Source organism: Lepisosteus platostomus, chromosome 5 (assembly GCF_059453375.1).
Source record: "Lepisosteus platostomus isolate fLepPlt1 chromosome 5, fLepPlt1.hap1, whole genome shotgun sequence".
Lineage (NCBI taxonomy): Eukaryota > Metazoa > Chordata > Actinopteri > Semionotiformes > Lepisosteidae > Lepisosteus > Lepisosteus platostomus.
In genome coordinates, this window is record NC_142615.1 from 44,920,857 (window position 1) to 44,935,977 (window position 15,121).

At 52.6% G+C, this 15,121-nt stretch overlaps 1 non-coding gene and 4 pseudogenes across 1 annotated transcript; all 5 read left to right on the forward strand.

Annotated features, from left to right (window-relative positions):
* The first annotated feature begins 414 nt into the window (after positions 1 to 414).
* Positions 415 to 533, forward strand: LOC148667056 (5S ribosomal RNA; annotated as a pseudogene).
* Positions 534 to 1,070: 537 nt separating this feature from the next.
* On the forward strand, positions 1,071 to 1,189 carry LOC148667057 (5S ribosomal RNA; annotated as a pseudogene).
* Positions 1,190 to 1,726: 537 nt separating this feature from the next.
* LOC148667058 (5S ribosomal RNA) lies at positions 1,727 to 1,835 on the forward strand (annotated as a pseudogene).
* A 537-nt stretch (positions 1,836 to 2,372) lies between these two features.
* On the forward strand, positions 2,373 to 2,491 carry LOC148667059 (5S ribosomal RNA). Its single transcript, XR_015937238.1, has one exon. It is a non-coding gene; the product is annotated as a 5S ribosomal RNA (ribosomal RNA).
* Positions 2,492 to 3,027: 536 nt separating this feature from the next.
* On the forward strand, positions 3,028 to 3,136 carry LOC148667060 (5S ribosomal RNA; annotated as a pseudogene).
* Positions 3,137 to 15,121: the final 11,985 nt, after the last annotated feature.

Below are 15,121 nucleotides of genomic sequence, written 5' to 3' on the forward strand. Positions count from 1 at the left end.
TGAGCGTTTTTTATTCTGATCAGGAACAGTTTTACAAGTCCGCAAAGGATCGAGGAAAGGTTTATCGCCAGCTGAAAAGAGACACAGCGCTTCGGCTGTGGAGACTTGTTCGGCTGGCGTTCGGAGAGTCGCGTTTTTCAGAATTGTATTGAGATCGTTTTCCACAGAGCTCAGATGTCAAAGCACAGCAGCAGCTCTCCACAGCGATCCTCTATAGCACCCTTTCTCCCGCAGCTCCGTCCTCATTGGAAGGAAGCAAGAGTGAAAGGCTGAAGTGAAATAGAGCGGGGACGAAGGCAGTGAAGAGAGAGAACGTGGGAAGAAGAGAAAAACGCAAGGGAAAAAAAGCAGCGTCGTAAAAGAGGTGACGGAGCTGTCCTCTCAATAAGAAGGGTGCCAGCGAGCTTTGCTCTCGCTTACGGCCACACCCCCTTGAGCACGGCTGATCTCGTCTGATCTCGGAAGCTAAACAGGGATGGGCCTGGTTAGTACTTGGATGGGAGACCGCCTGGGAATACCAGGTGCTGTAAGCTTTTAAGCGCAGGAGGCGCCCTATCCCCGCTCGCTCGCTCATTCCCCTGTTCACACGTGCAGTGCGGCTAGTCCGTCTGTTTATTTGTCAGCTTTGGCGAGACACGGGTGCTTGTGTATTAGCGTGAGCGTTTTTTATTCTGATCAGGAACAGTTTTACAAGTCCGCAAAAGATCGAGGAAAGGTTTATCGCCAGCTGAAAAGAGACACAGCGCTTCGGCTGTGGAGACTTGTTCGGCTGGCGTTCGGAGAGTCGCGTTTTTCAGAATTGTATTGAGATCGTTTTCCACAGAGCTCAGATGTCAAAGCACAGCAGCAGCTCTCCACAGCGATCCTCTATAGCGCCCTTTCTCCCGTAGCTCCGTCCTCATTGGAAGGAAGCAAGAGTGAAAGGCTGAAGTGAAATACAGCGGGGACGAAGGCAGTGAAGAGAGAGAACGTGGGAAGAAGAGAAAAACGCAAGGGAAAAAAAGCAGCGTCGTAAAAGAGGTGACGGAGCTGTCCTCTCAATAAGAAGGGTGCCAGCGAGCCTTGCTCTTGCTTATGGTCGCACCCCCTTGAGCACAACTGATCCCGTCTGATCTCGGAAGCTAAACAGGGATGGGCCTGGTTAGTACTTGAATGGGAGACCGCCTGGGAATACCAGGTGCTGTAAGCTTTTAAGCGCAGGAGGCGCCCTATCCCCGCTCGCTCGCTCATTCCCCTGTTCACACGTGCAGTGCGGCTTGTCCGTCTGTTTATTTGTCAGCTTTGGCGAGACACGGGTGCTTGTGTATTAGCGTGAGCGTTTTTTATTCTGATCAGGAAGAGTTTTACAAGTCCGCAAAGGATCGAGGAAAGGTTTATAGCCAGCTGAAAAGAGACACAGCGCTTCGGTTGCGGAGAATTGTTCGGCTGGCGTTCGGAGAGTCGCGTTTTTCAGAATTGTATTGAGATCGTTTTCCACAGAGCTCAGATGTCAAAGCACAGCAGCAGCTCTCCACAGCGATCCTCTATAGCGCCCTTTCTCCCGCTGCTCCGTCCTCATTGGAAGGAAGCAAGAGTGAAAGGCTGAAGTGAAATAGAGCGGGGACGAAGGCAGTGAAGAGAGAGAACGTGGGAAGAAGAGAAAAACGCAAGGGAAAAAAAGCAGCATCGTAAAAGAGGTGACGGAGCTGTCCTCTCAATAAGAAGGGTGCCAGCGAGCCTTGCTCTCGCTTATGGCCACACCCCCTTGAGCATGCCTGATCTCGGAAGCTAAACAGGGATGGTCCTGGTTAGTACTTGGATGGGAGACCGCCTGGGAATACCAGGTGCTGTAAGCTTTTAAGCGCAGGAGGCGCCCTATCCCCGCTCGTTCGCTCATTCCCCTGTTCACACGTGCAGTGCGGCTTGTCCGTCTGTTTATTTGTCAGCTTTGGCGAAACACGGGTGCTTGTGTATTAGCGTGAGCGTTTTTTATTCTGATCAGGAACAGTTTTACAAGTCCGCAAAGGATCGAGGAAAGGTTTATCGCCAGCTGAAAAGAGACACAGCGCTTCGGCTGTGGAGACTTGTTCGGCTGGCATTCGGAGAGTCGCGTTTTTCAGAATTGTATTGAGATCGTTTTCCACAGAGCTCAGATGTCAAAGCACAGCAGCAGCTCTCCACAGCGATCCTCTATAGCGCCCTTTCTCCCGCAGCTCCGTCCTCATTGGAAGGAAGCAAGAGTGAAAGGCTGAAGTGAAATAGAGCGGGGACGAAGGCAGTGAAGAGAGAGAACGTGGGAAGAAGAGAAAAACGCAAGGGAAAAAAAGCAGCGTCGTAAAAGAGGTGACGGAGCTGTCCTCTCAATAAGAAGGGTGCCAGCGAGCCTTGCTCTCGCTTACGGCCACACCCCCTTGAGTACGCCTGATCTCGTCTGATCTCGGAAGCTAAACAGGGATGGGCCTGGTTAGTACTTGGATGGGAGACCGCCTGGGAATACCAGGTGCTGTAAGCTTTTAAGCGCAGGAGGCGCCCTATCCCCGCTCGCTCGCTCATTCCCCTGTTCACACGTGCAGTGCGGCTTGTCCGTCTGTTTATTTGTCAGCTTTGGCGAGACACGGGTGCTTGTGTATTAGCGTGAGCGTTTTTTATTCTGATCAGGAACAGTTTTACAAGTCCGCAAAGGATCGAGGAAAGGTTTATCGCCAGCTGAATAGAGACACAGCACTTCGGCTGCGGAGACTTGTTCGGCTGGCGTTCGGAGAGTCGCGTTTTTCAGAATTGTATTGAGATCGTTTTCCACAGAGCTCAGATGTCAAAGCACAGCAGCAGCTCTCCACAGCGATCCTCTATAGCGCCCTTTCTCCCGCAGCTCCGTCCTCATTGGAAGGAAGCAAGAGTGAAAGGCTGAAGTGAAATAGAGCGGGACGAAGGCAGTGAAGAGCGAGAACGTGGGAAGAAGAGAAAAACGCAAGGGAAAAAAAGCAGCGTCGTAAAAGAGGTGACGGAGCTGTCCTCTCAATAAGAAGGGTGCCAGCGAGCCTTGCTCTCGCTTATGGCCACACCCCCTTGAGCATGCCTGATCTCGGAAGCTAAACAGGGATGGTCCTGGTTAGTACTTGGATGGGAGACCGCCTGGGAATACCAGGTGCTGTAAGCTTTTAAGCGCAGGAGGCGCCCTATCCCCGCTCGCTCGCTCATTCCCCTGTTCACACGTGCAGTGCGGCTTGTCCGTCTGTTTATTTGTCAGCTTTGGCGAGACACGGGTGCTTGTGTATTAGCGTGAGCGTTTTTTATTCTGATCAGGAACAGTTTTACAAGTCCGCAAAGGATCGAGGAAAGGTTTATCGCCAGCTGAAAAGAGACACAGCGCTTCGGCTGTGGAGACTTTATTAATAAGGCCCCTCAGTAGTTGAGATCTCTGTTATACCCATCTAGAAACATGCAATCAGCATGTTATTGCTGAAGCAATAGTCACAACATTATTCCACACCTGGGTGAGATGCGGGTTATGATGACAGTCATGCTTTCTACACCTTATACTGAGCTTAGAAATGGACCAAGCGGACATCTCACGAGCAGATCCCTCCGCGTATAAGAAAGGCAACTTGTCTCAGCAAAAATACCACGGATTCACATCCAAAATATGATAAAAAGGCAAAAACCCCACACTTGGAATGCAAACGTACCCTAAAAAGGAAACACGGTTTTAAAACCAACTTGATTTTCCCCTGGAGAAACCTTTTTATGGACACACATCGCATCTATTACACATGTAGAACTAAATATAAAGATAAAACTTAATATAAGAAGTCATGACATATCACACATGACGAAGTCTGGTCCAGAATAAACAGTTTACACTGACCCACCTTTATTTACCCTGGTCACTCACTTCTATTAACTGTTTAACTGGGTAACAAATTAATATTTGTTTCAATTTGGGATCTACACCTGGGAGCCCTGAAATGTTGGCCAGAGGGGAGAAGCTGATATTCAGATGTGAGAATATATTTAAAAAAAGGATCTGATGTTGTTTTTCACCTGTCTAATCAAAGCTTGTTCAAAAATTATCTGATTATAGGACACACGAGTTTATAATCATACTCATTCCACTTTTTAACCCCGTATATATGCACAATATGAAACGTATATACACTAAATCTCACGTGTGACTCCCATAATATACATTTCTTTACGAAAATTAGGAACACTTACTACAATTATCAACCCCCCATGACGAGGCAATATTTCATACCTTTGTTTCTTTGTGGGTTCAAAGTTCTGTCCTGTCGTTTCACACGTAATGTTTTGGTAGTTATCTCAATTTTCCTTTGCAATTATCTCCAAGATCATCATCAACTTTTTGTAAAACGCTATGCACAACTGATATTTAAAGAAAGTCCTGTACCAAAACGGCTTCGTAGGGAAAGACAACTTTTTTTTCCTTACGTTAGTCGCTACACGGTTACTCAAAAAATCCATTCACCGCCTTTAAAAAAAAGTTTCGTTTTTTATTGTGGTTCACTGACATTTCTGTCACAATTCTGAGGGACCCCAAATAAAATTCACTTGCCGGTATAAAGACGCCGGCGAGGATAAGACAGGTATCGAGCCACCTGCGTATCTAGCGGACGTTTAAAATAAAAAAATGGCGTGTAATGTTGCGAAGGGCTACTGTTTTTTTTAAAGTTTGTCGATTGTAAGGGACGTGGGCCGAGACAGAAATACTGGACGGGGTGGGAAAAGCTTGATTGATGGTTTGTTGTACCGCAACGGTCACAATTGACTCACCAGCAAAGATGGCGCCGAGGCCACATCGACTCCCTCCCGCCCTGCCTCGCACCGAAGCTCGAGCTGCGGAGCGCGACGCCAAACCGCCGGTCCACGGGCGCGGGCGGCGGACATAGACGTCATAAACCCTTCCGAGGCGCAGGAATTATAGATCACGGTAGTTTCTTCTGAACCCGGGTTAGGGACAGTGTGCCCTCCGTGAGAGTCTTCTGAGGAAGCCAGTGTCTCATGGGTGTCCAGGCTTGGTACCATCTGTCCATCACAGGACACACAGACACACACACTCACTCACACACCCTAGACAGGACACCAGTCCATCACAGGACACACACACACTCACACACCCTGGACAGGACACCAGTCCTTCACAGGACACACACACACAACCTGGATAGGACACCAGTCCCTCACAGGACACTAAGACACACACACTCACACAACCTGGACAGGACACCAGTCACTCACAGGACACACACACACACACACTCACACACCCTGAACAGGACATCAGTCCCTCATAGGACACACACACACACAACCTGGATAGGACACCAGTCCCTCACAGGACAAACACACACTCACTCACACACCCTGGACAGGACAGCACTCCATCATAGGACAAACACACACCAGGGCCAGTTTTCCCAGAAGCCAATTAGCCCAAAAGCCTGTCTTTGGACCCGAAGAACACAGGGAGAACATGCAGACTCCACACAGACAGTCCCCCCCCCCCGGGTCCAGACCCGAGCCCGGAGCCCCCCCGTGCTGAACCCCTCCGTACAGACGTCCGCACACAGCTCCGTTGTTCCCGATTCCCGAGGTGATCTGTTAAAAGAAGCCGGTGTGTTGCCTCCAGGTGACATTTCCTACTGGAGTCAGGACAGGAGGCTCTTCTGTACACAGAAGGGGGTGGGGGTGGGGAACAAGCCGCCCAGCCCTGTGGTTGAAGCCGATACCCCGGCTTCTCTCCAGACACAGCTGGGTGAGCTCCTCCAGTCAGTACAGGGGGCTCTACTGTACACAGAGGGTGGCGGGGGTGTGGAACAACTCCTTTGTTCGGGGCCTTGGGGCATTCTTGTTGTGAAAGGCGCTATATAAAAAAAACTGAATTGAAATTGAATCTTACAGGTTTGGGTTTTTCAGAGATCTTGTCAGAGATCTTGTCTGACATGCCCGTTTCAAAAACGTAACGACACTCCTCACGTCCGAGCGCCGCCGGTCTGTGACGTAACGTATGCTTACACAACCATGACGGTTTCATCATGGACAGCACGAAAGCCCAAAAAGTGGTTGACGTTTTAATTTGGCAACGCCACGATGGATCCCAGTTTTTTTTTTTATTTTGGGGGCCAAAGAGGATGAAAAAGGAAACGTCTGGAGGTGGATCGATGGTCATCTCTGCGGTTGTTCTGATGTTCTGGAAAAAACAAAACAAAAAAAAAACGGCTCGCTTGCCCGGTCGTGTAGTGTTTCCACACCCCACGCAAATCAACTTCTCTTCGCCCCCTGGGGCTCGTCGCCCGCCGCACCCCTCTCATGTGATAGGGGCTTCCCCCGGCTGTGACGTACTTACCCTACCCCCTTCTCCGCCAACGTCATACCGAAGGTCGCGCTTCGGGCCGCGGCGATGTTGACGGACTGTCTTGTAGCGTGAGAAGGGTTTAAATTTCGACTTAAGGAGTTGGCCATCGTTATATTTCGCAAGGTATAATACGGGGGGGGAAAGAACATTTATATTTATCAACCTACTAGTAATACTGGGTGGATGTCACGTTCCCCAAAGTTCAGTGCCTCTCTCTAATAAAGTAGAAACGCAACATTAAACTCCGTTCGAAACGGGAGAAATCACCAGGACACGATCCAACTGACGTCCGGAAAAGAAAAAAAGAACTCCTATTCCCATTTGTAATGACCCCGTCGTGTTTTTCCCGGTGTACGCTTCTCTTTCGGAGACCGTTTCTCTCTGGTGTTGTTTTGCTGTTGGAATAAATGCCGAGGTGACCCTTCTGTGTGGAGTCTGCGTGTTCTCTCCAGCGGGTCGTTTCCTCCACCACAGGGGCTGGTCGAACCGGGGTCTCCCAATCGTCACAGAAGTGTGTGTCGTTTTGGGTGGTGGTGGGGGGTTGCATCGGGGAAACTGCGCCCCGAGGGGGTGGCCTCTCACCTTGCTCCGGATGAAGGGAAAAGACCTGTACCTTCACGAGTCCGGGTTGTGAAAACTTCTTCTGGCAGTTCAAAACGTTTCGAAGGGACTACAGCGCTACCCTGTTTTCCATTTCTATTGTGTATTATTATACAGTCATAAGTATCTGTACTGATCACAGAGTCCCCCTCTCACTGCCAGGACAGGAGCCCAGTGCAGCACGAATAATAATAATAATTAATAAGTCTGGACCCTCCACTCAGAGCTCCTCCCAGGTCAGGGGGATCCCCTCCAGTCCCCCCAGTGTGCAGCCCCCACCTGGATGATGCTCCAGTCCGCTCAGCACACAGCAGCTCTCAGTGGGGAGGAGAGCAGAGGGATGGAGCCAGTTCAGAGAGGGGGGTGATAAGGAGGCCATGATGGGTCAAGGGGGGGAATCAGGCCAGGACACTGGGGTAACACCCCTACTCTTCTCCAGAGACACCCCGGGATTGTTAATGAGCACAGAGAATCAGGACCTCGGTTTGACGTCTCATCCAAAGGACAGCGCCTGTTTACAGTCCAGTGTCCCCCTTCACTATACTGGGGCATCAGGACCCACACAGACCGCAGGGTGAGAGTGCCCCCTGCTGGCCCCACTCACACCTCTCCCAGCAGCAACCCTGGGGGGGGGGGGGGGGGGGGGAAACCAAAAGCTAAACAGATTTTTTAAGAAAAATTTTTTATTGATGCTTTACAAAAGTCCAGTCCAGTCCAGTCTGGTGTCCCTCAGCTCCAGTCCAGTCCAGTCTGGGGCCCCTCAGCTCCAGTCCACTCCAGTCTGGGGCCCCTCAGCTCCAGTCCAGTCTGGTGTCCCTCAGCTCCAGTCCAATCCAGTCTGGTGTCCCTCAGCTCCAGTCCACTCCAGTCTGGGGCCCCTCAGCTCCAGTCCAGTCTGGTGTCCCTCAGCTCCAGTCCAGTCCAGTCTGGGGCCCCTCAGCTCCAGTGCAGTCCAGACTGGGGTCCCTCAGCTTCGGTCCAGCACAGTCTCGGGTCCCTCAGGTTCGGTCCAGCACAGACTGGGGTCCTTCAGCTTCGGTCCAGTCCAGACTGGGGCCCCTCAGCTCCAGTCCAGTCCAGTCTGGGGCACCTCAGCTCCAGTCCAGTCCAGTCTGGTGTCCCTCAGCTTCGGTCCAGTCCAGTCTGGGGTCCCTCAGCTTCAGTCCAGCACAGACTGGGGTCCCTCAGCTTCGGTCCAGCACAGTCTGTTGTCCCTCAGCTTCGGCCCAGCACAGACTGGAGTCCCTCAGCTTCGGTCCAGCACAGACTGGGGTCCCTCAGCTTCGGTCCAGCACAGTCTGGGGTCCCTCAGCTTCAGTCCAGACTGGGGTCCCTCAGCTCCTGTCCAGTCCAGTCTGGTGTCTCTCAGCTCCGGTCCAGTCCAGCCTATTGTCCCTAGGCTCCAGTCCTGTCGTCTGGTGTCCCTCAGCTCCGGTCCAGTCCAGTGCAGTCCAGTCCAGTCCAGTCCAGATCTTAGCAGGCACAGAACCAGGAAAGGAACCTGGAAAGAATATTGTTATTGCAGGTGTGAGGGACACAGACACAGACGTCACCATGACATCAAACAGCAAGAGGAGACTCCCCCTTGAATCACAGACATGACCGGGCGGAGCCCCCCTGTCTGCTCACCTGCACCTCCTCTTCCTCTTCTTGTCCTTCCCGGCAGCCTGCTCCTCCTCTCCCTCGCTCTTCCTCTCCTGAGCTACGGTCTCCGCCGCCTCCATCGGCTCGTCCTGATCTTCTGTCTCCACTGACACGCAGCTCAGGGACTTCAAAAAGACGCAACAGCGCTTCTGAAGCAGAGACAGGAGAGTCACTTTAAGAGTCGGACTGGACACTCCAGGACATGAACACTGCACTGAGAGAGAGAGGGGTTCAAACAGACACACTGACTAGACACTCCAGGACATGAACACTGCACTGAGAGAGAGAGGGGTTCATACAGACACCCTGACTGGACACTGACTGGACACTGGACAGGAGTAAAGAGAGGATCAGAGCATTACCCACCTTCTTTTTCTTCTGTCTCACAGGAGATGCTGATTGGACCTCCTCCAGCTGGAGTCCGAGGAGGGAGAGAGGGGGCAGGAGAGGGACAGCACAGGGAGAGAAAGAGAGAGACAGGTGAGTCAAGTGTCCCAAGAGCACAGAGACTCTGCTGAGATCACACTCGCAGTGAGTGAGCCTGGGTGTAGCCCACTAATACTGACCCACTGGACACCACAGGACAGAGAGGAGGAGGAGGAGAGAGACACACTGCCTGGAGACCACAGGACAGAGAGGTGGAGGAGAGAGACACACTGAGGACAGAGAGGAGGAGGAGAGAGACACTGACAGACAGGGCTGAAAGAGAGAGAGACAGAGAGGCAGGGACAGGCAGACAGCAGGCCGAGAGAGAGACACTGAGATCGAGGGACAGACAGACTGACAGACAGGGCTGAAAGAGAGAGAGACACTGAGACCCAGGGACAGACAGGACAGGAGGCAGGGTGGGACCAGCACTGACCTCCTTCCTCTCTCCTGCCGGAGGAGCTGTCTCCACCTCCTCTTCCTCCTGCAAGTCAAGAGACAGGCTGAGAGAGAGACGGGCTGGCGGGGCATCGGCGAACAGAGCTGAAGGCAGAGAACAGAGGAGACAGGCCCAGCAGGGACAACGCAGGACAGACAGAGAGACAGACAGGTAGACACACGGAGAGACACAGGGAGAGAGACCCAGCTGGGACAACGGAGGACAGACAGAGAGCAGGGAGACATGGAAAGACACAGGGAGAGAGACAGGGAGAGAGGGACAGACACAGAGAAAAAGAGAGACTCAGACAGAAGGACAGAAAGAGAGAAGTACAGACGGACAAAAAGACAGAGAAAAGGACAGATGGACTGATGAACAGAAAGAGAGAAAAGGACAGAAAGACAGATGGACAGAAGGACAGATGGACAGAGAAAAGAACAGAAAGTCAGAAGGACAGAAGGACAGATGGACAGAGAAACGAACAGAAAGACAGAAGGACAGTGAAAAGGACAGATGGACAGAAGGAAAGATGAACAGAGAAAAGGACAGAAGGACAGAAGGACAGACGGACAGACGGACAGACAGACAGATGGACAGAAGGACAGACGGACAGACGGACAGACTCTGTCCCACTTGCTTCGTCAGACATCTCAGCCTCTCTCCTTGCCCTCCGCACCGGGGAGCCCCAGGCGGGGCCTGGCGGGGCCGGGCGGGCGATGGGGGGCAGGACGGGCGGGGGCAGGGGCAGGGGCACCGCCCCGGGCAGCAGGGGGGGCTCGAGGGGCATGGCGAGGATGAAGGGGGGGCGGCGGGGCGGGGCGGTCAGGGGCCTGAGGGGGCCGGAGGGGGGGGCTGGGGGCGGGGAGCGGAGGGGGCTCTCGGGCGAGGAGGGGGGGACACCGAGCGGAACGAGCTGGGCGAGCCCGAGCGGGACGAGCCGGGCGAGCCCGAGCGGGACGAGCCGGGCGACCCCGGGAGCTCCAGCTGCAGCTCGGCCGCCCTCTCCAGCTTCTGGACGAGCTCGGGGAGACAAGAAGACACCACAGGATTCTGTCCAGCGGGGAGAGGGGGAGACACAACGCAGGGGGGATGAGGAGCAGAGACTACGCCTGGACAGGTGAGTGTGTACAGTGTGTCCAGTAAGAGTCTGGACAGGTGAGTGTGTACAGTGTGTCCAGTGAGAGTGTGTCCAGTAAGAGTCTGGACAGGTGAGTGTGGACAGGTGAGTGTGTCCAGCGTGTCCAGTAAGAGTCTGGACAGGTGAGTGTGTCCAGTGTGTCCAGTGAGAGTGTGGACAGGTGAGTGTGTACAGTGTGTCCAGTGAGAGTCTGGATAGGCGAGTGTGTACAGTGTGTCCAGTAAGAGTGTGGACAGGTGAGTGTGTCCAGTAAGAGTCTGGACAGGTGAGTGTGTACAGTGTGTCCAGTAATAGTCCGGACAGGCGAGTGTGTCCAGTGTGTCCAGTAAGAGTGTGAACAGGTGTGTCCAACAGTAAGAAGCTGTCTTACCCTGTAACCCAGCTCAGGGGTGTTAGGGGGTGCTCTGTCTCCTCCCCAGATCTCACCTTCAGGTCGTGTGAAATGCCGGACCACTAGGAGACGCTGGAAATGAGGACACAAGACAGAGGTCAGGTCCACAGAGCTCACTTAATCACTACAGCAAGCAGAGACCTCTCGGCCATCAGGACTGTGGGGGTCAGAGTGGGGAGCTGTAGGGTATCGGGAGTTTAGGGGCCGGAGTGGGGAGCTGTAGGGTATCGGGAGTTTAGGGGTCAGTGTGGGGAGCCGTAGGGTATCGGGAGTTTAGGGGTCAGTGGGGGGAGCCGTAGGGTATCAGGAGTTTAGGGGTCAGTGGGGGGAGCTGTAGGGTATCGGGAGTTTAGGGGTCAGTGTGGGGAGCTGTAGGGTATCGGGAGTTTAGGGGTCAGTGGGGGGAGCTGTAGGGTATCGGGAGTTTAGGGGTCAGAGTGTGGAGCTGTAGGGTATCGGGAGTTTAGGGGTCAGTGAGGGGAGCTGTAGGGTATCGGGAGTTTAGGGGTCAGTGTGGGGAGCTGTAGGGTATCGGGAGTTTAGGGGTCAGTGGGGGGAGCTGTAGGGTATCGGGAGTTTAGGGGTCAGAGTGTGGAGCTGTAGGGTATCGGGAGTTTAGGGGTCAGTGAGGGGAGCTGTAGGGTATCGGGAGTTTAGGGGTCAGTGTGGGGAGCTGTAGGGTATCGGGAGTTTAGGGGTCAGTGGGGGGAGCTGTAGGGTATCGGGAGTTTAGGGGTCAGTGGGGGGAGCTTTAGGGTATCGGGAGTTTAGGGGTCAGTGGGGGGAGCTGTAGGGTAGATGTGGGGCACCGGGCCCACCACAGGGCGGCCGTTCCAGTCTCGCGGAAGGCGACCGGGTCAGACTTACGGAAAAGCACCGGGACTTGGGCCGGGATCTCTCCCGCTGCCAGTCCGGGTTCGGCCTGACCGGTGTGACCTGTGAAGACGCCAAACTGCTCATCTCCGAGACAGCTCTGACCAAATAGCCCAGCCCAGTCGTGTCGAGACTAGGGGCCTTGGGCAGTCTCTACAGTGTGTCTCTACAGTGTGTCATTGTGACACCCCCGTGACGTCGCCCCCGACGCGCTCACGTCTCGGCCGCGAAACAAAAATGGCCGACATTTTTCACGGTTGTTGTTTTTTTTTTGGGACATTTTATTTTTCCAACTCTCAGCGGCCAGCCGGGTGTCCCTGTACGACCCCGGTAGTCGCCACCTCGGACAGGCAGAGGAAACGGGTCCAGGTGTTTCCGGCCCAAGGGTTACAAAAGCTGCACTTGAATTTAAAGACAAAATCACGTCGAGGGCGCATTCAGCACCCCCACGTCCAACACGGATTTCCGTGGGGTTTGGTTCAGTGAAATTAGCACCCCCCCGACCCCAAAATCAAAGAAAGACCAACATCCACCCCCCTCTAGCGCTAAGGGCGTAAATTTCGGGCCACGCCATGTCCAAAAAACACAAGTCCCCCCCGTCCTGCAGGGAAAAGAAACGCCATTTTCTTTTCCGAGCGCTGCGTGGGACCTCACGACCCCCCCCCCCCCCCCAATAAAAAAAAAACCGGGCTTCGCAGACGAGGAAAACCAGGCACGTCGACCTCTCTACAACACCACCCGGCTGTTTCTGTTTCAAACCGTGGGAAAAAAATAAATAAAATTTCGCCCCTCACCGACCGCCGCGCAAAAAAACACAACTTCACGCTACAGAAACGGCCTGTGTGAGGCCCCCGTGTGGCCGAGAGGACCACCACCCGCAGGGCTGAGCTTTTACTGCCGTGTCCCGCTTTCACTCTGGCGATAAAGGAGGGAATCAAGGAGGAGAATTAATATTGTGATCCACCAGTCCATCACAGGACACACACACACCCTGGACAGGACACCAGTCCTTCACAGGATACAAGTCCATCACAGTACACACACACACCCTGGACAGGACACCAGTCCTTCACAGGACACACACACTCACACACCCTGGACAGGACAGCAGTCCATCACAGGACACACACACTCACACACCCTGGACAGGACAGCAGTCCATCACAGGACACACACACACACTCACACACACACCCTGGACAGGACACCAGTCCATCACAGGATGTTCAGTGCCTCTCTCTAATAAAGTAGAAACAAGACATTAAACTCCGTTCAAAACGGGAGAAATCACCAGGACACCATACACCTTGCTCCGGACGATGGGAGAAGACCTGTACCTTCACGAGTCCGGGTTGTGAAAACTTCTTCTGGCAGTTCAAAACGTTTCGAAGGGACTACAGCGCTACCCTGTTTTCCATTCCTATCGTGTATTATTATACAGTCATAAGTATCTGTACTGATTACAGAGTCCCCCTCTCACTGCCAGAACTGAAACCCAGTGCAGCACGAATAATAATAATAATTAATAAGTCTGGACTCTCCACTCAGAGCTCCTCCCAGGTCAGGGGGATCCCCTCCAGCCCCCCCCAGTGTGCAGCCCCCACCTGGATGATGCTCCAGTCCGCTCAGCACACAGCAGCTCTCAGTGGGGAGGAGAGCAGAGGGATGGAGCCAGTTCAGAGAGGGGTGTGATAAGAAGGCCATGATGGGTCAAGACCAGGGGGGGAATCAGGCCAGGACACTGGGGTAACACCCCTACTCTTCTCCAGAAACACCCCGGGATTGTTAACGAGCACAGAGAGTCAGGACCTCGGTTTTACGTCTCATCCGAAGGACGGTGCCTGTTTACAGTCCAGTGTCCCCCGTCACTATACTGGGGCATCAGGACCCACACAGACTTTACGTAGACAGTGGCGGGGGTGGGATGTCAGGGCCTTACGACACTGCTTTATTCAAAGAGTGGAGGGGTGGGTGTCAGGGCTATACGACAGTGCTTTCCGCAGAGAGTGGTGGGGGTGTGATGTCAGGGCCATACGACACTTCTTTACGCAGGGAGTGGCAGGGGTGGGATGTCAGGGCCTGACGATACTTATTTACGCAGAGAGTGGCAGGGGTGGGATGTCTGGGCCTGAAGATACTGCTTTTCGCAGAGAGCGGAGGAGGTGGGATACGACCTCTCAGTGGGGCCAGCAGGGGGCACTCACCCTGCGGTCTGTGAGGGTCTTAATGCCCCAGTGTAGTGACGGGGGACACGATCTGGCCCACCAGCGACGAGCAGGTTACCAGATCTAGACAAAGGGGGCAACTCTTAGTCGTATGAGCTTAGTCACACATCGCAGCGATTAAAAAAACAAAACAAACATATTATGTCTGTTACTAACGACTTTTTTTTCCTACATTGAAAGTCTCTTTCCCGGGTGATTTTCTAGCGCGACTGGGGCTCTTCATTTCTCCTCGGTGTCTCATCGCGGGCGGATTTGAAACAGACCACAGAAGGTGGTCACACACTATATTATTATTGAGAGACAGGCTCACAGTCTGCTCCTCAGGCTGGGACAGGAAATCACACACTGTATTATTAGTATTGAGAGAAAGCCTCAGTGTTCCCCAGGCTGGGACAGGAGATCACACATTGTATTTTTATTATTGAGAGACATTTTCATAAGAAAGATAATACCGATATGCATGTGATAATCTTCCTTATATCATGTAGTGCGTCTTTTGGACACTTTGTGGGCTTGAAATACAAAGAAAGTCATGTTCTATAGTACAAGATAAATACAAAACTTTAGCTTTTATTTTAATGAGATTTGTTTGGAGACTTTGTGGGCTTGAAATACAAAGAAAGTCATTTTCTATGGTACAAGATATATACAAATCTTTAGCTTTCATTTTAATGAGATTTCTTTATAAAGCATAAGCAATCATTTATTGCTTATGTAAGCTCTGGGCCTACAAGAGGAATGTAGAGATCAAGCTGCAAAGGAAAAGCTAAAACCCCCTACAGATATTCACTCACTTATCCCACACAGCTCCAACACTTCCGTCATTAACACCTCCAGCACTGAAAGGGCTATGTGCACAATCCCCCAGGCCAGGCTTAGCAGGCCAGTGTAACACACTGGATCATTATATTATTAGAATCTATTCTACTAACAATATCCACAATTTGAGTTCATTTTAAAAAGTAAAAGGTAATGAAAGGAATGCATTTTCATAAGACAGATAATACCGATACGCATGTGATAATCTTTCTTA